The 24,492-nt window shown below is 41.2% G+C and overlaps 1 long non-coding RNA gene across 11 annotated transcripts in view; it reads right to left on the reverse strand.

Annotated features, from left to right (window-relative positions):
* LOC112447457 (uncharacterized) overlaps nt 1–24,492 on the reverse strand; it is a 54,804-nt gene that overhangs the window by 2,598 nt on the left and 27,714 nt on the right. For 10 of the 11 annotated variants that reach the window (XR_009495319.1, XR_003035667.2, XR_009495316.1 and 7 more), the window contains one exon: nt 18,731–21,254. This is a non-coding gene — a long non-coding RNA (uncharacterized lncRNA). Of the gene's footprint in view, nt 1–15,474; nt 15,596–18,730; nt 21,255–24,492 lie in introns of those variants that run through there. The other variant, XR_009495313.1, reaches the window with a different exon arrangement.

The raw sequence follows: 24,492 nt of genomic DNA on the forward strand, positions 1-24,492 counted from the left end.
TGTTGCCTGGAGAATCCCCATGGAAAGAGGAGCCTGGAGGGCTACAGTCCATGGGGTCGCAAAGAGTCGGATGTGACTGAGCAACTAACCACACACACACATGTGTGGCCCTAGGCCACCTGCATCAGGGTCACCCAGGAGCATTTGCTAACACACGCAGCCCTCAGGACCCTGTTTCACACTCACTGAGAATCCCTGGCAGAGGGTCTTGAGTGTCTGCTTTGTAAAAACAACCTCCCTGGGTGATCAGAAAGCAGGTTAAAATCGGAGAACCGTGTTTCAGGGAAAAGGAATCATTTTCTTGCTGAAACTACTGTCAGAATTCTTCCTTTCAGTGAGAGAGGAGGAGACCCAGGGGCAGCAGCTTGACCCTCTTGGGGCCACCCTGAAGAGATCAAATTCGTTTTCCTTGTGACAGTGCCTGAACATTTTGAAGATAGCTCTCATGACTTATCTCATCCCATCATCTCTGAGTGGAAGATTCACATTTTGCATTAGGTGTTGGCTGTCTTCCTCCTTCTCCTCCTTCCCTCCCTTTCTGGGAGTCAGTATAGCAGGAGATTAAGAGCAAGGGCCTGAAGAATATGGGCTTCGTGATTCACTAGCTTTGTGGTCGTGGGCGAGTAACATAAATTCTTTGACCCTCAATTTCCTCATCTTGTAAGATAGATGTAAAATTACACTTACATCACAGAATTGTTATGAGTATTAAGTGAGGTCACAGGTGCAAGGTGGAAAGATAAAACACACCAAATACTCAATAAATGTGATCTGTATGACAAATCTCAGTTTCTCCACCTGTCTGATGGTCATGACAGCTTCTTCTGATCCTTAATGGGAAGGATTAAATGAGATAATGTAAGTAGAGGATTTGGCCAGCGTCTGACTCATAGGAGTCTTTCAATAATGGTAACTGTCAGGTAGCCCATAATGTAAAAACGCCAAAGTAAAACACCAAATGTAAAAACACCTGTGATCCTAATGGGTGGGATTTTAAAAATCACTAGTTAAAACCATGAGAAATTTCCCTACTGACCCCCTGAGGATTGGCACTAAATACACCAATGGCCCTAGAACTAGTATAAAAATTATACCTCTCCTCCTTTCAGAAATGATTTCATAACCAATTCACAATTAGTAAAACACCAAGTTTTCAATTTCTAAGTTTTAATTCTCCACAGAAATGGCCTTCTAAACTTTTAAGAGCACAATCTTCAAAATCTTAAGAAAGATTAAACTTTAATCAGGTCTTTACATGACTCTTGCTAAAGAGAGAGAATGGAAAAAGGATTGTGAGATGATGATGGTAATAATAAATTTTCCTTTGAAACCCTTAATCCCCAAAGTTGAAGAAGCAACTTTTACATTGTCTAAATCACACAAATAATTTAATTCAGGTATATGAAAGACTCTTCAATTTCCATAAAGATTTACATGCTAGAAAAAAAGTTTCTGTGTTAACAGGTCTCTAACAATATTTATCAAAATCATAGAAATGATTGTATGTGTTTACATTTGGACAGATACCGTTATAGAGTGAATTGTTTACATGCAAAATCTTCTAAGTCAAGCAGACTGAATTCCTCTCTGGCTCCACCAGTGTGTTTCTTGAAAATAGCTGTCTTGGAACTTCGCTGCCCTTATAAGTAAAAGGAGATCATGTTTATCTCTACAGGGCCCCTGGAAGGATCATGACATGCTCTGGACTTAAAATATTTATAGAGAGCCGGGCCTGTGTAAATACTCAATGCTTATGTTATCTAAAAACAAAGAGGGATTTCCTTGGTGGTCCAGTGGTTAAGAATCTGCCTTGCAATGCAGGGGACATGGGTTCAATCCCTGGTTATGGAACTAAGATCCCATATGCCATGGAGCAACTAAGCTTCTGTACCAAAACCAATCCAAAAGTGTGTGTGTGTGTGTGTGTGTGTGCATACGTGCACATGTGTGTGCACATGCGGGAGGTGGGGGGCAGGGGAGGGAGGGGTTTCCTTGCACCAATAAGCAATTCTCAGATACCTAGGTGTTCAATAATTCAACTCAATTCTGGCACTATCTACCTGGGAATAGCATTAGATTCTACAGGGAAAGAACTCAGTCCCATAACACCACCCTCTACTTCAGATGCCAACTGCAAGCCCAGGTTGTTACCTGTCCTTCTGACTGGCTATAAATCAGAGGTTTCCCTGACCTCCTTGTGTTTGATTAATTTTCTAGAACAGCTCACAGACCTCAGGAAATTTACTCCCTACATTACTCACTTATTAAGAAGGATATTAAAGGACTTCAATCAACAACCAGATGAGGAGACGTATAGGGCAAGTTTCCAAACAAAAGGGTTTCTGTCCTCACGGAGTCTGGGGCTAGGTATGCAGGAACATAAAAAAATTCTGGCTTTCCTAACCAGGAAGCTCTCCAAATCCCCTCCATTTGGGTTTTCATGGAGGCTTCATTATTAGGTGTGATCAATTAACTCATTGACCATTGGTGAGTGATTCAACCTCTAGCCTCTCTCCTATACCCAGAAACGGAGATGTGATTGAAAGTTCCACCCCTCTATTCCTGGGTTTGGTTTCCCTGGCACCCAGCCCCCATCCTTAGCTGCTTTCCAAAAATCACCTCATGAACATAACCCAGATGTGGTGAAAAGGGGCTCATTATGAATAACAAGACACCTATTTCACCTTTATAGCTCTGAAGGGTTTTCGGGAACTGAGAACAAGAGATCAAATATAACAAATGAGTATTGCTCTTACTGCTCAGGAAATTCGAAGGGCTTGGGGAGTTGAGAGTCAGAACTGTGGATGAAGACCAAAAATATATGAGAAATATACTTCAGTCATCTGAATGACCAAATATATGTATTTCTTATAAATTATAATATCACAGCAGCTAAACAATCTGAGAAATTAGGGTAAGGTAAGCTAGCTAAAGCTGAGTTGGAGGGTTGTGGTTGGTGAATGTCGGGATTCCTTGTATTTCCAGTAAGTGACTGAGTTTTCAATAGGTGATGTAGGCTGGACCATGGGGTCGCCCTCCATTTTCTGGGTCCCAATATATGAATTAAGTTTATCACACCAAATGTGCATATGTGCTCAGTCATGTCACAACAATATAAGGAATATATTTTAAGAAATTTTAAATTGTTATTAGTGGCTTTAGAATTTCCACTACTGGAGTCTTTTTTTATACTTATACTTTTAATTAAGATTTATACCTCAGAAAACACACTTAGAATTGTGTTAGGAAAAAATCCAATATGAAAGTTGTTGTGTTGTTGAACACGATTACTTGGGTCATGTACAACAAAGAGTGGATATCTACTCTAAAAATGACGATATTTTGTGATCTAGAAGTTGAACAGCAAATGGCCAAAGAATAATTTATGGAATCTCTGAACATCAGGGCAGTAGATTGCTCTTAATTATTTTTCCTATTTTCATACTTAGTACTGAATTATTTTGGAATTTTGGGAAGTCAAGCTAAATAAAGTACAACTTTCCATTTTGTTGCAAGAAGACTGATGCTTTCAGAAGGGACTAATACTCTTTCTTAGTGTAATGGATTAAATGGTGTCCACTCCCTCCCACCCCAAATAGGATGTCCACTACCTAATTCTTTGAACCCATGAATGTGAACTTATTTGATGAAAAGTTCTTTGATGATGTCATTAAGGATTTTGAGATAAAAGAGATCATCCTGGATTATTTGAGTGGGCTCTAAATCCAATGACAAGCATCCTTATGAAAGTCACTTAGAGGAGAGACAAACAGAAAGAGGAAGAAGTAATGTGACCACAGAGGCAGAGACTGGGAAGATGTGGCTATAAGACAAGGGATGCTCAGAGCCACCAAAGGATAGAAGAGCCAGGCAATGCATTGTCCCCCAGAGCCTTTGGAGGGAGTGTGTCTCTGCTGACACCTCAACTTCAGACCTCCGGCACCCTACACTGTAAGAGAATAATTTTCCCTTGTTTTAAGCCGCTAAATTTGTGGAAATTTGTTAAGGCAGCCCTAGAAAACTAATACACTTGGTAAACTGATGTGGGATGATAAAGTTTTTCAACAATTCCATGAATGGACTAAAAATGCTAAAGAGTAAACATTATTGGATAAGGAGGTATAACATGATACAAACTGAAAAGGGAAAGGAGGAGGAAAGGGGAGAAATAGAGAGAAAGAAGGGTGGTAATCAATGTGAATGAAGCTTTGCCAGCTTTCCAGGGATAGTACAAACTGCTGGGGCCCAGGGCAGGCTGCCCCCAGATATGCCACAATGGCATATTACTTTGAATTACAGTTATTTAAGAAGCAACCAACACAAAAGGGACACTTTGACCCTCTTCTCTGTCTCCCTGAAAGCAGGAAATAAACCTCCCATGTGAAAGGTGCTCTCCCTGTTTCTGGAGGCAGAAGGACACCCTTTTCACCAGAGATGAGGAATTCAGGCCAAGAAGTCCGTGTGAACAAACGCTTTTACCTCTTTAATTCACTAAGCCAAGCCAATATAATTCTTTATATTATCAGAATGTTTTAACATGAAGCACATCTTTAGGCATAGGGGAGCAAATACATAGTAAAAAAAACTAATTCTTTTAGAAGATACATCACCTACAAACATACATGTACCTAATAAAATAGCTTTAAAGTTGATAACACACAAAATAATAGAATCAGAGCGAAAGTAAGATACTCACAGTAAGAATAGGCTAAACATATCTTTCAATTATCGACAACTCAAGAGGAATAAAACCACACAAGTAATCTTATCTTGATAAATATAGATATATAGACATCTGCAGTGAGCAATTAAAGAACACACATTCTCACCAAAACTATAAAACACATTTATAAAAATTGATTCTGTAGTAACTAGGTCATAAGCTATTGAGAAATACCAATAACCTCAGATGTGCAGATGATACCACCCTAATGGCAGAAAGCAAAGAGGAACTAGAGAGCCTCTTGATGAAAATCAAAGAGAGTGAAAAAACTGGCTTAAAACTTAGCATTCAAAAAACTAAGACCATGGCACCTGGTTCCATCACTTCATGGCAAATAGATGGGGAAACAATGGAAATAGTAACAGACTTTATTTTCTTGGGCTCCAAAATCATTGCAGATGGTGACTTCAGCCATGAAATTTAAAGATGCTTGCTCCTTGGAAGGAAAGCTATGACAAACCTAGACAATGTATTAGAAAGCAGAGACATCACTTTGCTGACAAAGGTTCATATAGCCAATACTAAGTTTTTTCCAGTAGTCATGTGTGGATGTGAGAGTTGGACCATAAAAAAGGCTGAGCACCAAAGAATTGACGCTTTTGAACTGCGGTGCTGGAGATGACTCTTGTGAGTTCTTGGACAGCAAGGAGATCAAACCAATCAATCCTAAAGGAAGTCAATCCATAATATTCATTGGAAGGACTGATGCTGAAGCTGAAGCTCCAATACTTTGGCCACCTCGTACAAAGAGGTGACTCACTGGAAAAGACCCTGATGCTGGCAAAGATTGAGGGCAGGAGGAGAAGCGGGTGACAAGAGGGTGAGACGGTTGGATGGCATCACTGACTCAATGGACATGAGTTTGAGCAAACTCCGGGAGATGGTGAAGGACAGCAAAGTCTGGTGTGCTGCATTCCGTGGGGTTGCAAAGAGTTGGACATGACTGAGTGAACAACAAGAAACTCATCTTCACAAATTTCAAAGAATAGGCATGTTTATTGACCACAACACAATTGGAAGTTAGTACAAAAAAGGTGAGTTCAATGCCTAATATATTTGAAAATTAAAGGCGCATGTATAAATAACCCAGAGTTCAAAGAAGAAACCATGTAAATTAAAATATCAATAAATTAATGATTATGAAATCACGTATCAAAATCTTTTTGGTTTTGTAAAAAAAAAGCTTTTTGGTTTTGCATATTTTATTGTATACTCATGGGTTATTATCTTAGAAATGGAGACTGCAGAATAAAAGTGAGTCCAAATAAAGAAGGTAAGAAATGTACAATAAAGTCATTCCTGATAAAGATATGTGAAGATGCTAAGAGGAGATTTAGTAAGAAAACAAAGGAAACCAATAAAAATGATTGATTAGAAAACAAAAGTAAAATGGAGAGAATCAAGAAAATCAAAAGATCATCCTTGGACAAGAGAATTTAAAAAGACACATAACTATCAATTCAGTCTAGATTAAAATATGGTAAGAGAATACCAGAAAGTAATTTGTATTGATAATTTCATGACTATTTCTGAGAAAATAAAACTTACTATATATCAAGAATAAAAAACCTGTAGTCCCTATAACAATGAATAAAATTACCAAAAAAGTTATTATCTTCTCCTATACAAAACACATGTACAGCAAGTTATATAGGCAATTCTCCAACAATTTCAAAAAGAGTTAATTCTAATCCCTTACAAAATCCCCAAATGTGAGAAAAAGAGAACCACATCCCAAGTTTATGCAGTGAAGCTAGTTTTACTTGATAACATAGTCGTATGAAGACAGGATAAGAAAGGCACACTAGAGTGCCTTTTCACACATGAATGTATATATAACAATTAAATTATTGGCACAATAAATCCAACAGTCACTAGATGATTTTTCATTATGACAAACAAAAGTAAACATAACTGGAGTCCCACAAGAAGAAGAAAGTAGAGAACAAGGCAGAAGAAATATTTGAAGACATAATGACTAAGAATTTTTCAAAAACAATGAAAGACATCAAACCAAAGTTTCATGTTTGAAAAACCTCAGATAGAATAAATGTATTCTATATTTATTTAGATTTTCTATTTAGATATTTATATTTAGATACTCTATTTAATATTTAGATATTCTATCTAAATAAATGTAAACAGCAACTCCCCCAAATAACCAACCAAATATCTCCACCCTTAAATCTAAACTCATTATTTTTGAACTTCTGACCATCAATGATGAAAGAAAATTTTTAAGACATCAAGAAGATGAAGACATTAAATCAGAGGAATAAGGATAAGAAATACATGTCCTAGCAGGGAGTCAATGGTATGACATCTTTAAAGTTCTGAATCTCAAAACTGTCTATCCAGAATTCCAGTCATAATAAAAATACCTTTCAAAGTCAAGGTGTCAGGAGCCCGGTTATTGGAGCAGCCAATGACAACAAGGCAAAATAAAAATAACAGACAAGTTTTTAACTACTTACTGTCATAGTACAAGCAAGAGGCTAAACAGGAGAAAGCATTGACTCCTCCATTCCATTTTCCCTCATGGAATGGTAACTCCTATTAAGGGTTAAGTGGATTAGCAAAGATGTGGGGCTTGTCTCACTGCTGAGGGAGCCCCTGATCTGAAAGCTCCTGCAATTTTATGAACCTGGAGGCTAGGGGCAGGGAGAGCAGGGAAGACTAGACTGGAAAGGTATTGGGTACTGAGTCAGTGTGGAGAACATGGGTTCCCTCCTCTGTTCCCAGCAAAGGGGTTTCAGCAGAAGTGTCTGAGGAAGGCTTCTGCCAAGAGACCGCCAGATCTCCAGAGACACTTGAACCAGGAACACTGATATACAAAAGAGCACGTGTGGCTGGGTGGACTGTGTCATTGACTGCAATTCCTTTCAGAGACTGCAATGCACAAGCTGTGTGCCAAGTCTAGGCTGGTGTGAGGAGGGCAGCCGGATAAAGTTATAAAAAATTAATAAACAGAAACCTCAATTAAATAGAGTTGGGAGACCAGAAAGGGGAGCTCTCACACTCAGCACCACTGCAGAGCCCAATAGGAAGAAGATTCATCTTCTTTCCTGGCAAGAACTCAGACAGTGAAAAGCCGTGAATTCTTTATTAACTACAGCCCCCTCCCCTAATTTCCTCTCGTCCTCTATAAACGTTCTGTGTGGGGACTTGCATGTGGCTCCCCATTGTTGCAGATCCCGAGTTGCAATTCTCTGCTGATGCTGAATAAACCCACATTTGCTGGAGAAATATTTGTCAGTCTATTTGTTTTAGGTCAAGAAAGACTTTGTAATTGCCTATGGCCAGACCTGGAAAAAAATCACACATAGGTTTTTAATCAGAAACAGGACTACTTGCAAGGTAAATTAAAGACTCTATGAGACAAACAAAAGTTAAGAGAATTGATTACCAGCAGAATATGCTACAAAAATGTTAGTAGACACTCTTTAGGGAGAAGGAACATTATAGTAGACAGAAACTACAACACCAAGAGTGAACCATAATATAAACTATGGAGGTGGGGTGATTACGATGTTCAATGTCACTTCCTCAATTGCAACAAATGTGCCCCTCTGATGGGAAATGTTAATAATAGAAGAGGCTGTGCATGTAGAGGGGTAGGGGAGTCTATGAGAAATTTCTCTACATTCCTCTTTATTTTGCTTTAAACATAAAACTATCTTAAAACAAAACAAAACAAAACCAAAAACCAACAAGGTCTCATAAAACAGAGAAACAAAACACCAAGCCATCACTCTTGCCATCATTTATGTTTTCATTAGTCATGAGTCACAGAGCCCTTAGGTGTCCCTTACATGCTGGCTCTCCTGTGTCGTGCTTTTTTTTATTTTTTGTTTTGCCAAGTTGCTTCAGTCGTGTCTGACTCTTTGCAACCCTATGGACTGTAGCCCACCAAGCTCCTCTGTCCATGGGATTCTTCAGAAAAGAATACTGGAGTGGGTTGCCACGCCCTTCTCCAGGGAGTCTTCCCCACTCAGGAATCAAACCCGAGTCTCTTACATCTCCTAATGGGTTCTTTACCACTAGCGCCATCTGGGAAGCCCTTGAGCACCATATGCTATGCTAGGCAGTTTACTGACATTCTCATTAGATTTCCATGAGTATTATTTTTAGAAAACAGAAGTTCAGTTCGAGCTAACACAAATTGAGCATTTCATGTGTGCCACACCTTGTGCTATCTACTTTTCACAATTGTCCTATTTAATCCTCACCACTAACCTTTGAGGTCATAGGTTCTATTATTTTCCTAACTCATGGTTGAAAAATCCGAAAGACAGAGTGCTTAAGTAATTTGCCCAAGCACATACTAGTAGGAAGCATTGGTGTCGGGATTCCAAAGACACATACGCAAAGCACTAGCTAGCTACATGATTGACTGGAAAAAGTGGAAACGACAGCAGAATGAATACGGCAAGAAAACTAAAGCATTATAAAGAGCAAAGCAGAAAACTGGAGACTTTTCCACCTGGAAAAGATAAGATTAAATGTTGGAAAACAGTGCTAGCTATCTTTAAATGTTTCCAAATTCTGGAGGGGAGAGCAGTCATGCTCTATGTGGTTAGAGCTGACTTGGATCACTGGGGGTATATTCTCATTTAAAGAAGAACTTTAAAAGTATGGAGTTCCCTAACATCTCAGTGGGGAGCTTCAGTAGGTGTTCTAATGTGCTGGAGTTTACCATAGTGCATGACGCTAAAAAGGGAATTTCTGTAAGTCAGACATGGATCTTGGTTGACTAAGAAAGCTGGAACTTCTGGAGGGACAACCTGGAACCAATGGCAAAATGCTCCATTTTTAAAAAAGAGCCATGCTGCCACCTGGTGATCATAACAATTATTATTTTTTTATTATTTTGTTTCTGAGTCATTGGAAGAAAATCCATTAATATCCATCAATAATTAAGATATAAAAATTTCCTTAACTTGTTGACCTTTTTCCTTCAGTGCATTGTCTCTGTAACATTCCCTCCTGAAAAAGGCCTGTTTTGTTTTTACATTTTATTTCTGTAAGTAATAAATTTTTGCATCTATATTCTTATCCAGTTATCTGATAATTTCTCTGCAACAATTTTCTTAGAAAGGAAATGCTGCATCAAAGGGTATTGTTTAATTTTTAAACTTTTTTTAAATTATTTTTTTTTTATTGAAGGATAATTGCTTTACAGAATTTTGTTTTCTGTCAAACCTCAACATGAATCAGCCATAGGTATACATATATCCCCTCCCTTTTGAAACTCCCTTCCATCTCCCGTCCCATCCCACTCTTCTAGGTTGATACAGAGCCCCTGTTTGAGTTTCATGAGCCATACAGCAAATTCCCGTTGGCTGTTCATTTTACATGTGGTAATGAGTGTTTCCGTGTTACTCTTTCCATGCATCTCACCCTCCCCGCCCCCACCCCCCGCCGTGTCCATAAGTCTATTCTCTGTCTCTATTGTTGCCCTGTAAATAAATTCTTCAGCACCATTTTTCTAGATTCTGTATGTATGCGTTAGAATACAGTATTTTTCTTTCTCTTTCTGATTCATTTCACTTTTGATATGCATTTTCCTATCGTTCCTCTCAGAAATATTGTGCCAACATGCCATCATTTTTAAGGGAATCTTCTTCCCTGCACCCAGATCTACATAAAATCTTCAAGCTGTTTCTTTGCCTATTCGAGTTTATTCAATTGTATATGAGTAGAACATCCTCTTCTGTAGTTTGTAGTTTCTAAATACTACTTACGTTGAATATTCAGATACACACTTTGTAAATATTTTTGGTTTTATTTTCTGCTGTTTTTTTTTTAGCCTGTTCACCTTTACTTATTGATTTGAAAGGTTCTTTATAAAATAAAGTAATACTTTATTATAAAATATTGAACATCTTTATAAGCCAGGCACAGGGCTGGCAAAACACATGTTTGAAAATAGCTCAAATTCTGTGGGAGTTTTTTTCTTTTCTACCCCATCAACATGTAATCGGTTTTTTAAAAATTAACTATCAAATATGCACTAGGCATATCACAGTGCTGGTGATACATTCATGCATTTCTGCCCTGTTGCTGTTTAGTTGCTAAGTCATGTCTTTAAAGAACAATATTGCATAGGAACTTGGAATGCTGTTGTGCTGTGCTCAGTCATGTCTGACTCTTTGCAACCCCGTGGACTGTAGCCCACCTGGCTCCTCTGTCCATGGGATTTTCCAGGCAAGAATACTGGAGTAGGTTGCCATTTCCTCCTCCAGGGGATATTCCCCACCCAAGGATAAAACCCGCATCTCCTGCATTGGCAGGCAGTTCTTTAGCCACCAGGGAAGCCCTTTGTCCTGACTCAGAAGTAAACGAGTCATTAAAAAATAATTGCATTTATGGTTAAATAGGGAACAATGCAATGGCACCCCACTCCAGTTCTCTTGCCTGGAAAATCCATGGACAGAGGAGCCTGGTAGGCTGCAGTCCATGCGGTTGCTAAGAGTCAGACACGACAGAGCGACTTCACTTTCACTTTTCTCTTTCATGCGTTGGAGAAGGAAATGGCAACCCAGTCCAGTATTTTTGCCTGGAGAATCCCAGGGACAGGGGAGCCTGGTGGGCTGCCATCTGTTGGGTAGCACAGAGTCGGACACGACTGAAGCGACTTAGCAGCAGGAGCAGGGAACAATAGCTAAGTTTGCCTCCTCTCATGTGCAGAATACCACTGCTATGACACAAAATTTTTTTTAAATTAATGAATCCTTATAAGGGCCAAAAAAAGAGAAAAATATTCTATAGGGATTACAAAATTTATATGAAGATACTGTGAATCAACTTGACAATAAATTTGACAACTTAGATGAAATGTATTAATTCCTAGAAAACATGACTTGCTAAAACCAATTCATGAAAAAATAGAAAATCTGAACAGGTCTATCTATTAAAACAACTGAATAAAACATTAAAAATCATCCCATGAAGAAATCTGTAAGTTCAGATGATTTTCAAGAGAAATTCTTCTAAACATTTATAATGGAAGAAAGCAAAAATCTACCACAAACTTTTCTAGAGAATAGAAAAACATGGCTACTCTTTACCACATTTTGTAAAGGCAATGTAACTTTGATGCCCAACTTGATAAAACATTATAGGAAATGAAAATTATAGGATACCAGGGCTTCCCTGGTAGGTCAGCTGGTGAAGAATCCACCTGCAATGCAGGAGACCCTGGTTTGCTTCCTGGGTCGGGAAGATCCACTGGAGAAGAGATAGGCTACCCACTCCAGTAATCTTGGGCTTCCCTGGTGGCTCAGCTGGTAAAGAATCTGTGTGCAATGTGGGAGACATGGGTTCGATCCCTGGGTTGGGAAGTTCCCTTGGAGAAGGAAATGACAACCCACTGCAGTATTCTGGCCTGGACAATTCCATGGACTGTACGGCCCATGGGATCACAAAGAGTTGGACATGACTGAGCGAAACAGTCTGCTGCTGCTGCTGCTGCTAAGTCGCTTCAGTCCTGTTGAACTCTGTGCGACCCCATGGACTGTAGCCTGCCAGGCTCCTCTGTCCATGGGATTCTCCAGGCAAGAATACTGGAGTGGGTTGCTATGTCCTCCTCCAATGCTGTATTATGGCTTTATGCTAAAAAATTAAGTGCAATTACATAATAGGTAAGTGAAATAGGAAACAAATACTGAAATGATGGAACTAAATCAAAATAAACATTAATTCCACTGAGTGTAAATGAACTATACTAATTAGAAGTAAAGACTATTAGACTAAATGGAATACTGAACCACATGTTCCTCATGTGAGATGTAACATAAATATGCACTTTATCACACAGTCATGTCTGACTCTTTGCAACCCCATGGACTATAGCCCACCAGCACCTCTGTCCATGGGGATTCTCCAGGTAAGAATACTGGAATAGGTTGCCATGCCCTTCTCAGGGGATCTTCCCAACCCAGGGATCAAACCCAGGTCTCCTGCATTGCAAGCAGGGCCACCAGGGAAGTAACATAAATACAAAGCAAACTAAAAAGTTATTTCAGTTACAGGAAGAAAGCCCCATATAAAGTCTGACAAAAGGAAAACTTGGGTACTGTGCTAAAATTAGTCAGAGTAGGCTTTATAGAATAAATAACTAGACTTATGAGAAGACACTTTAGAATTGTCTAAAATTCTAAAGTGTCTAAAAAGTTCAGTTCACTAGGAATATATAATAATTGTTTCAGCTTAAATAGCAGCAGCCATTGAATAATGGCATATTTTTGTGTTGTGTGACAATACACTCATTTTCACTAAATCAGTATTATAAAGGAGATAAAATACACCCTTGATCAGGAAAAGATGTCCTTATGTCCTGAAGCAAAAGCAAGGCATTCTATCAGGTGAACTCTGTTGCCTAGCTTAAGTTTGGTGGTTCTGTGACTCTGAGTTTCCATGGTGTTTGAGTCCCTGCTTCTAACCCCAACCAAGTCAGTTGTTGAGGCAGCTAATGCCATTCTCTCTGTCCTGTCTGGAAATTCCTGTAGTGGGAATAGACTCATCTTGGCCCCAGTGTGGGAGAATTCATAACGTTAACAGCTGGAATCCACGCTCCTGCAAGGGGCCAGGATGACCAACTTGGGACAAGAAGAGGACTTAGCAGTTTATGTGTTTTCTCTAGAGCACTGGCTTATCCTGATTTAACACAAAATTAGGCTTTTTATAGCTTAGATTAGAATGCGTCCTTACGGCTTGACTTGGGTAACCTCACTGTGAAGGCTGTAGGTATGGATGAGTTGGATGATATTAAACGTTGAAGACAGGGCACAATGACTGTCATGTGTAAAACAAATGTGAATTAAAAAAAAAAAAGAAGCTTGACAAAGATACTGCTGATAAACTGACGGAAACTTTACCCACCTGGCTGGACAGATTGAAGTTAGGGTTGCTCAGACTAAAGTCAGCTTTAAGATGGCAGGTTCCACTGGATGTCACGTATAGGGCTTTGAGCAATGCTGTTCAGACCTGAGATACGGTTTCTTGCACTGCCCCCTACCCTCCCAATTCACCCTGTTGGGTCTCCTCTGTTTTCCCATCTGCTCCATTTTTTCTCCACGCACCACTCTTGCATCTCTGTCCCTTCTTCACTCATGTATTTCCCCTGCCCCTCTCTCTGCTGCTAAGTTTCAGACAACTTTTAAGGAGATCCCCAGGGAGGTCTGGGGAATGAGGGCACAGCAAGGAGTTCAGGTCTTATTTCACACAGTCTGCCCGGCTTCTGCCAGAGCCCTGAATGGAAGGCCAGAGCTTTGCACCAGGGTGACAGGTTCCAGATCTGGCTCTCCTGTTAACTGACCACCTGCCTCACCAAGGAGCCTCAATTCCCCATGTATGGAACCATGAAAGACCCAGAATAGCCAAATCAATCTTGAGAAGGAACAATAAAGCTGGTGGCATCATGATCCCTATATTACAAGGCTACAATAATCAGAGTAGTACAGTACTGGCATAAAAACAGACACAGATCAATGGAGCAGAAAAGAGAGCCTAGAAAATAAACCACATGTGTAAGGTGAATTAATTTACGTCAAGAGAGGCAAGAATACACAGTGGGCAAGAATACACAGTGGGGAAAGGACGTGCGTGTGTGCTAAGTTGCTTCAGTCATGTCTGACTCTTTGCGGCTCCATGGACTGTAGCCCACCAGGCTCCTCTGTCCATGGGATTCTCCAGGCAAGAATATTGTAGTGGGTTGCCATACCCTTCTCCAGGGGATCTTCCCGACCCAGGGATCGAACCCACGTCTCATACATCTCCTGCATTGGCAGGCAGGTTCTTTACCACTAGCGCCACCTGGGAAGCCCTAGTGGTAAAGAAAGGGAAAGGACAGTCTCTTCAGTAAATACTGTTGGCAGAACTGGACAGCCACACACAAAAAGAGTGAAGCTGGACCACTGTCTTACACCATGCACAAAAATTAACTCCAAATGGATGAAAGATTTCAATGTAAAACCTGAAACCATAAAACTCTTAGGAGAGAACATAGGAAGCTCCTTGACACTGGTCTTGGCCATGATTTTTTGGATTTGACAGCCAAAGCAAAAGCAAGAAAAGCAAAAATAAACAAGTGGCGCTACATCAAACTAAAAAGCTTCTACACAGAAAAGGAAACCATCAGCAAAATGAAAAGGCAACCGGTGACTAGGAGGAAATAGTTGCAGATTACATACCTGATAGAGTTAATATCCTATCCACTCTCTCCTTCTCTCAGGAAACATTTATCCACAATTTCTAGTGTGACCTCACAGAAAATTCAACACATACACTGGTACATCCAATTTACACCATAAGAAGAAGCGCCGTTCAGTGGGAACACAGACTCTAGAGTTGCCTTGTTCAGTTTGGAATCCTGGCTGCCCCTTACCTGTGTAGTCTTGGGTAAGTTAACGGTTCCCTCTGGGCCTTGTTCCTGCAGGAGATAGGTTCTAAAGCGGCCCCCAGTGATCGCTGCCTCTTTCTAGTCACAGTCTTACATAATCTCATCCTTTTGAGTAACTTGTGTCTAACCAACAGAAGCAATGATGAGGAGATCATACTTCCACTAGGTTCCAGAATTGTATGGCTTTTATATTGCTGGCAAACTTGCTGTTTTTCTGAGTTTGATGGAGCAAGCTGACATGCTGAAGAGGCCCACAAATAAATGAGAGTGGCAACCAGCCAATAGCCAGCAAGGAACAGAGGCCCACAACACAACAGCCCTTGAGGGACTGGATTCAGCAACAACTTACGTGAGCTTGGCAGCAGATCCCTTCTCAATCAAGTCTTCAGACGAATCCTTGGAACTGGCTAACACCTTGACTGCAGCCATGTGAGAGGCTGAGGGCATGCCCAAATTCCTGAGCCCTAAAACTGTGAGATGATAAATATGTGTTGTCCAAAGTCGACATGTTTTTGAATAATTTGCTACATAGCAATAGATGAATAACACGTTTCCCTCTAATGTAAAAAAGAGACAGCAGCACTTACTAACATATTTGTTATGAAGATTAAAGAATGTGTTCAAGGATACAGAACAGTAACTAGAATATACTAAGCATTATGTAAGTGCTTTTTAAAATAAATAATTTACATTTACACCAAAAAGAGAAGATAAAAATGTAAATGTTCCCCACCAACTTTATGGACTCCTTGAATTCCATTCATAGACTGCCAAGGGCCTTATGGACCTCAGGTTAAGAATTCTTGGGTCTAACATGTACCCTCCCCCAGTGTTCACTGCAGCAATATTTACAATAGCTAGCACATGGAAGCAATGCAGATGTCCATCAACAGATGAATGGATAAAGAAGTTGTGGTACATATATACAACGGAATATTTTACAGCCATAAGAGAAATGCATTTGGGTCAATTCTAGTGAGGTGGACGAACCTAATGCCTATTATACAGGGTGGAGTGAGTCAGAAGAGAAAAACAACTGTCATATATTAATGCTTATATTTGGAATCTAGGAAAAAGGTACTGATGAACCCATCTGCAGGGCAGGAACAGAGATGCAACCACAGAGAACAGACTTTGGACACAGTGAAGGAAGGAGAGGGTGGCAGAAATTGAGAGAGTCGCACTGAAACATATACGTCACCATATGTAAAAGAGATAGCTAGTAGGAAGTTGTTATATAACACAGAGTTCAACTCGGCACCACTCTGTGACAGTCTGCAGGGGTGGGGTGGGGCTGGGGTGGGAGGAAGTTCAACAGGGAGGGGACATATGTATAGTCATGGCTGATTCACATTGTTGTATGAAAGAAGCCAACACAGTATTGCACAATAATTATTCCCCAATTAAAAATAAATTAAAAAGAATTCTTGGGTCTAGAACAAATGGAGGGCATTAGGCAAATGTCTTCTCCTGGCTTCTCCAAATCATTTCTGCCTAAACCATCTTTTCCTCCTGTACCAGAGAAGAAAGGTCCTCTTAGGTCCCACTTTCTCCTAAGCCCCAAGATCCATGCTCTCACCACCCCATCTAATTCATCACCATGTCTTGTTGATTTAATCCCTTTATGATTCTTGAATTTGGCACCTCTTTTCTCTTAACAATTACTGTCCTAAATCAGGTCACTATATCTTGCCTAGACTGTTGTGGAGCCTCATATTAATAACTGGTCAGATTCCACAGACATTCCTCTTAAAGCCATTTTTCAAGAAGCTACTGGAACCCTTTTCCTAAAACCTAAACGTCATTTGTCACAGTCTTGCTGTAAACTTCTCTGGTACCCTCTGGCCTTAAAATGCCTTCTGTGGCTTGATGCCTGCTGACTCTATCCTCAGCACATCCTCCAGTCTATGTGGTAATTTCTAGCAATCTTGCACAACTTTTGCTTCCTGACCCATGGCCCCATGGTATTCTTCCTGAGGCCCCCAGATCTGTGTTCACTTCACTATCACTGTCCGTGACTGGTAATAAGCCTACTCCTTGTGGTGGATCCAAATGTTGAATGCAGCACATCTTGTGAGTTCTATGAATATCTCTCTCCTTCCAGAACCTTGGAAGAGTAGACTTAGGCTCCCATATCCCTCCAGAGGGTCACAGGGTCTATAGCAGGGCGGCACTATGTTTTGGGGGAGGGAGGTTGTTGGGGGCCAAGGACACACGGGTGTGAGACGGTGACAGTTCACAGTGGACAAGAGAGGATTAAAAGCGGCCAGGCGCAGTGGCTTAGGCTGAGGTGGAGGCTCCTGAGGGAGCCAAAGAGTTGCAGTCTTGTCGGCTGCCCACGTTGCAGCACACAGCGAGGCTGCAGGGAACTGGTGCATCAGGCTAGAGGATGGCCCTCCAGACTGCCCACCATGGTTCCACACCCTGCGTGGGGGCCAATCTGCGTCCACGGGCTCGATCATCTCTGGTACAATAGGCGAAGTGGTCAACAATCACTGACCCCGTCCCATCCTCAGTTGCTCTGGGCTGTCCCACCCTCTGGAGGTTTGAGGCTAAAAGGGGGTTAGTCGGTGTACGAGACAGCAAAAGAGACACTGATGTATAGAACAGTCTTATGGACTCTGTGGGAGAGGGAGAGGGTGGGAAGATTCGGGAGAATGGCAATGAAACATGTAAAATATCATGTAGGAAACGAGTTGCCAGTCCAGGTTTGATGCACGATGCTGGATGCTTGGGGCTGGTGCACTGGGACGGCCCAGAGGGATGGTATGGGGAGGGAGGAGGGAGGAGGGTTCGGGATGGGGAACACATGTATACCTGTGGCGGATTCATTTTGATATTTGGCAAAACTAATACAATTATGTAAAGTTTAAAAATAAAATAAAATTAGAAAAAAAAATAAATAAAATGCATATCAACAAAAAAAATAAATAAATAAAAGGGGGTTAGTGTGAGGTGTGTGCATAGGAAAGCACGTGGGAGCCCCAAGGTGGTGAGTCCAAAAGGTGGCAGGAATGGAACTGGATCCAGACAGGGAAGAGCTGAACCAGCAAGTTCCACCTTCCTTTGCCTGTGGAGAAGATCCACACACACTTGGATCCCCAACGCCAAATTCTCCATGCGCTTCTTACAGAGGAAGGTGCTGAAATCCACTCCCATCTACTTAACATCCTACTGGATCTGTCCCCGCTGGAACTGAGTGTATTAACTCATACACTGCACATCTTCTACCATCTCCATCTTATGCCTGAGTAAAGTGAGGTTCCTAAGGCTACAGGCTACTAAGGAGCGAAGATGGATTTCACACCAGGTAGGTGAGCCCTGGAAGCCCTAAGGAACACATGCCCTTGCTCAGGTTGTTTGGACAGAAGAGCAGAGACCAACTACAAGCAGACTCTCAGTAATAACACAAAATACATGAGAGGTGGAGGTGCTTCGGGTGAACTAAGTTCCAGACACACAGTGGTTTAGGACATGGTAGGCAAATTTTTTCTGTAAAAGGCAAGATAACATTTTAGCCTTGTGAAGCCATATGGTCTCTGTTACAGTCACTCAACTCTGCCACAGTGGCACAGAAACAGCCATAGAAAACATGTAAAAGAAAGTTGTTTTCCAGTAAAACTTTATTTCCAAAACAAGTAGTGGGTTGGATACAGCCCATGGTTGGCTGACCTCTGGTCTACAAGGAAAGCTAAGCTGCTCAGATTGATGAGCAAGTGAACTTGAGTAGGGCTGGGGGTAGGGAAGGGTGGGGGAGTTCAAGTCTGAGGTTTGAGAGTCAGTAAGGCTGTCCCACACAGTTCTGCAGGCAGCTCACGGCACCAGGGCGCCTGGCTCCCCTGGCTTGGAGCTGAGGGTGAGATCCACAATCCAGGCTGCGTTTCTTTGACCAGCTGTGTGACCATCACGGTGCTGGCTTGCCTCAGCCCGGAATCTACTAGCCACACTGCCTGAGGGGCTAGGTCTGCCTAGAGGGCCCCTTTGTCTAAGGGCGCTACGTATGGGTCCACCGCATTTACCAGACACTGCTTGTAGGAGCTAGGGAAACAGATCCTTAGGAGGTTGATAAGGAAACTGGGACAGGAGGTAATGTGTCTTTTCAGCTGTCTTCACAAAGGATAGCCTTAAGCAACAAATCTATGTTGCTGCATTACATGGTTCAAATGGCTCAAGCCTACAAAGACCTCAGAGCTGACCAGGTGAGTCTAGGCGTTTCAGTCCCTCCCTTTAAGAATCATAGAGCAGAACAAAGACAGTGATGCAAAGAATACACTCCAATGTGGAACTGAAGCTGTTAGGTGTCTCTGTGGCAGGACTCCCAAATATGGTATGGATTCAAAGGAAGGAGAGATATGACATGGCCCCAGAGGTTCACCAAGCCTTTGTGGAGGAAGAGACCTTCGACTGAGTGTATAAGGGGGATTGTGGAAAGTAACACCAGACAGGGCGATTGAGGATGTTCAATGGGCCTTGCGTGCCAGAGGGAGGGACAGAGGGAGGGATTTGCATGTACTTATTTTAGCAGATGGCAGGGAGCCATTCTATGGACAGAGGAGCCTGGTGGGCTACAGTCCATGAGGTCACAAAGAGTCGGACATGACTGAGCGACTAACATGATGAGATCAGTGATGTACTTAATGTACTTAATCCAAATTAGGGCTTGGCCTGTCAAGAAAAAGAGGTGGATGTGAGAAGTGAAGTAGAATGCACAGGACTTGGTCCCTCTTTGAAAAGAGAGAGGAGAATATGGCTAGGCCAAGGGTTAACAGCCCTGTTTGAACTTAAGATAGCAATCCACAGGCATGGATCTGCACAGGCAATCAATTCGCAGGCAATGCCTCCATCTGAAAGTTGTCACCAGTTGCTCTTTTTACCTTCAGGTGTGTTGCTCTTTAAGTGCTGGAGATCTTTCCATTTACTGGAAAAACCTCCCAAGACTATCAGGGAAGAGCTCTAGCAGTGCTCAGGCCATCCCAGCTGGGACAGAGTGGATTTATCTGCCTTTGAGGCAGAGGACTGGAGAAGGCAATGGCACCCTACTCCAGTACTCTTGCCTGGAAAATCCCATGGACAGAGGAGCCTGGTGGGCTGCCATCTATGGGGTCGCACAGAGTCGGACACAACTGAAGTGACTTAGCAGCAGTAGCAGCAGCAGAGGCAGAGGGCAAGAAGAGTCTACCTAAGATTCAGGAGAAAACCGCGCCATGGTGCTTTGCTGCTACAAAGCAGTTGGTGCTGTGAGGCTCATGTGAAAACATGAACTGCCTTTGGAATCTATTCTGCAGCTGTATGAACAAAAAGTGTACAAAAATAAAGGGGTATGAGGACATTCACTTGTGCTCTTTTTAACACTTGAACTGTCCAAGCAAAACATGAATCACTACCATATGACAGGATGTTAAAGAGATTGGACTTAACATCAAAAATTCTTCTAATTACAAGCCCTTGAGTTATTCAAAGGAGAGGGAGAGAGGCCTTTCACTCATTTCCTTCTCTATTTGTTTCTTCCCCCTCAGCACAGGTCATGAATATCTTCGGAGAAGAACATCAAGATCAGGTCAGCATCAGGTTGACTTCACATCATCTCTGAGCTAGTTAAAGTCATCTCTTCTGGTTATGCTTAATGGGGAGCGAGGACTCCAAGAGTCCTCCTAGCAGTCTTATGGGAGCACGTACTCTTGCCATCATGAAACCTGCGATACCTGGCAAAAGGATGGCAGCAGGGGCAGGGGAGGCAGCAATGATGGCAGGTACTATGACATGGCATCCACCAAGTCTTCACACTCGGGGCAGATCAACCCAGCACTGGCAGGAGCAACCTTCATGAATCCAGGAAGAAGCAGAACCAGCGTGGCCAGGGCAGGTGCTTCCAACATGTACCCACCTATGAGGTAGCAAGGCCTGTGAGCATCTCCTTGTCCTCAGAGGGCAATTCAGTATGTTGGCAGGAGGTACCAGTCTCTCCCCAGAAGGCAGCATGGGTGTGATGCTTGCAGAAGATACCACCAGCAAGCCTGTATCAGAACAGCTAAAGTTCCAGTGGTGGGATCCCTCATCTCAAGCTTGCAGACTGAAAGCTGCATGATTAACAGGATGGAAGCCAGAAGGTCTCCCAAACCATGCTGAAGCCTAGAGGAAAAGAAAGGAAAATGACCAAACTCCTGATAAAAGTTCCCATCACCATATGACTGGAAGAAGACAAATCAACTCTTAACGCCATCCTTCTGCTGGCCCTTTGCCTGGCACGGAACCACCAGGGGTGAAAAAGAAGGGAAAAGGCGGCAGCAGCCCAGGATGTAGGGGACACAGATCCTCCTTCAATGGAAAGCCAAACAAAAACAAAAAGCCACTGGCCACAGCCTCATTCACTGGGTGTGTGGTCAGATTTCTCTTCCTTTCTTACTTTCCACTAACTTCAATATAATTGTGAAAAGCCTTGTACTCAGGTCTGGGTGGTGAATCTGGGGAAGCGTTTACTAATCCTCTTCTCAAGGACTTCACTGTAGAGTACAGTGTATTGTCATCTTTTCTGTTACTCTCTTTGCGTGCTCATGAGAATCATTAATGCTGAATCACAAACAGTACAAGGTAGACTGAGGAGTGTCCTCGGATAGGAAATCACGTACAGTAAAGCTGAAATGATCAGAATGTTTTTCTGTCTGGACTATGGGCTCCAAAAGAATAGGGGCATAGCACACAGGTCAACTCAGCTGTGCAGCGGGAAGAAAACAGTCTGCGGCTGCCTCCTATGTGCCAGGCGTTGTACTTGGCCCATAACCTACATACCTAATTCTCATAACAATTTTAGAATTAAGGTATCAACATCCGTTTTACAAATTAAAAAAACAAAGGTTCACAGGACTTGAGCAACTTACCCAGAGTTACATAGGTAATAAGTGATAACCTAGGTCTGTAACCTAAGTCTTTCTTACTATCTTAACTATGGCAGCAGTTCACAAAAGCTAATAGGCAAAACCTCACTTACATTTTAAAAAACCTTATATTGACCTACAGTTAAGTTGCAAAAATAGTGGAGAGCTTCCATATACTCCTCACCCAGCCTCCCCTAATGTTAATATCTTAATATGTAGTACAATGATCATAACAAGGAAATGAACATTGGTAACAATATTACTAACTAAACTAAAACTTTCATTTGTTTTTCATCAGTTTTGCCACAAAAGTCCTTTTTTCTTCCAAGATTCCATTAAGGATCCCACATTAATGATTTTTTTCCACAGTAGTTTCATGCTAACAAGGATATGAATAAGGTACATACCTTATATTTTGCTGAAATCTTAATTTTATGACACATAAAGTAAATGATACTTTGTAAATGGTCTATAGGCTCTTGAGAAAAAGTTGTATTTGTACTCTGCTATTGTGTTGTGGCATGTCCTATAACTGTCAATTAGGTGAAGATGGTTCAGAGTCATGTTTAAGTCTACTGTGTCCTTAATGACTTTCTTTCTACTTGTTTTGTCAATTACTGAGATACTGTTATTGACATTCCTGAGTATATACTATAGATGTGTCACTTTCTTCTCACAGACTTATAGCTTTTTGCTTCATGTATTTTGAAACTTTGCTATTTGGTGTACAAAGAATTAGAATTGTCTTATCTTCTTATAAAATTGGCCCTTTATCATTTCTACATGGTCCTCCATCTCTGTAAATATTCTATACTCTGAAATCTAATTTGATTGCTATTAATATAGCCACTTTTCATTGCTCTGGATTAGCGTTTGCATGCTATGTATTATTTTCTATCTTTACTTTTCAGCAACATTTGCATTTTATTGGGTTTCTTATAGACAACATATTGTTGTGTCTTGTTTTTTTAATCTAATTTGACAGTCTGACATTTAGTTGGGTCTTTTGGCTTCACTATGGTTCAGCTGGTAAAGAATCCGCCTGCAATGTGGGAGACCTGGGTTCGATCCCTGGGTTGAGACAATCCCCTGGAGAAGGGAAAGGCTACCCACTCCAGTATTCTGGCCTGGAGAATTCCATGGACTTTTTATAGTCCATGGGGTCACAAAAAGCTGGACATGACAGAGCAACTTTCACTTCACTTTGGACCATTTATGTGTAATGTTACTATTGATATGCTTGTGTGCAACACCTTTCTCTTTGTTTTGAACTGGCTTATCTCTTTGCATTCTTTTTCCTATTAGACTATTTTTAATTATGTTTAATCCGGTCCCATCACTTCATGGCAAATAGATGGGGAAACAGTGGCTGACTATTTTTCTGGGCTCCAAAAATCACTGCAAATGGTGATTGCAGCCATGAAATGAAAAGACGCTTACTCCTTGGAAGGAAAGTTATAACCAATCTAGACAGCATATTAAAAAGCAGAGACATCATTTTGTCAACAAAGGTCCATCTAGTCAAAGCTGTGGTTTTTCCAGTGGTCATATATAGATGTGAGAGTTGGACTATAAAGAAAGCTGAGAGCCAAAGAATTGATGCTTTTGAACTGTGGTATTGAAGAAGACTCTTTGAGAGTCCCTTGGACTGCAAGGAGATCTAATCAGTCCGTCCTAAAGGAGATCAGTCCTGGGTGTTCATTAGAAGGACTGATGTTGAAGCTGAAACTCCATTACTTTGGCCACCTGATGCAAAGAGCTGACTCATTTGAAAAGACCCTGATGCTGGGAAAGACTGAGGGCAGGAGGAGAAGGGGACGACAGAAGATGAGATGGTTGGATAGCATCACCGACTGAATGGACATGGGTTTGGGTGGACTCTGGGAGTTGGTGATGGACAGGGAGGCCTGGCGTGCTGTGGTTCACAGGGTCGCAAAGAGTCAGACACAACTGAGCGACTGAACTGAACTATAATTTTGCTTTACATTATGATGAATTCTTAGATAACTATTTATAGTATACATCTTTAAATACAGACCACCTTCAAGCAATATTAAACTTCATGGCACTTTGAGGATCATATAATAATACACTTCCATTTACCTCATTCTTGTGTAAGTACTATTCTTATCACTCATTCCTGTATATGTCATAAAACTACAAATACGTAATTTTTTAAGCTTTAAATAGTCAATTATCTCCTGAAGAGATTTAAATTGTAAGGGGAAAAGAGTCCTGTATTTGTTCTAGATTTATTTTCAATGAATTTCATTTCTTGTACAAATTCAGATTTCCACATGCTCTATTTCCTTGAGATTACAGGCTTTCCTTTGACATTTGCAGTGAAGCTCTGTTGGTAATTAATTCTTTAACCTTTTGCAGGGATGAGTAAGTATTTTACATCTGTGTATGAAATTCATTTCTGGTGGGTAGACTGTAGACTAACAGCTTAAAAAAATTTTTTTTAATACTTAAAAGAAGTTACCCTTATTTTC

This window comes from Bos taurus, chromosome 7, assembly GCF_002263795.3.
Source record: "Bos taurus isolate L1 Dominette 01449 registration number 42190680 breed Hereford chromosome 7, ARS-UCD2.0, whole genome shotgun sequence".
Classification (NCBI taxonomy): domain Eukaryota; kingdom Metazoa; phylum Chordata; class Mammalia; order Artiodactyla; family Bovidae; genus Bos; species Bos taurus.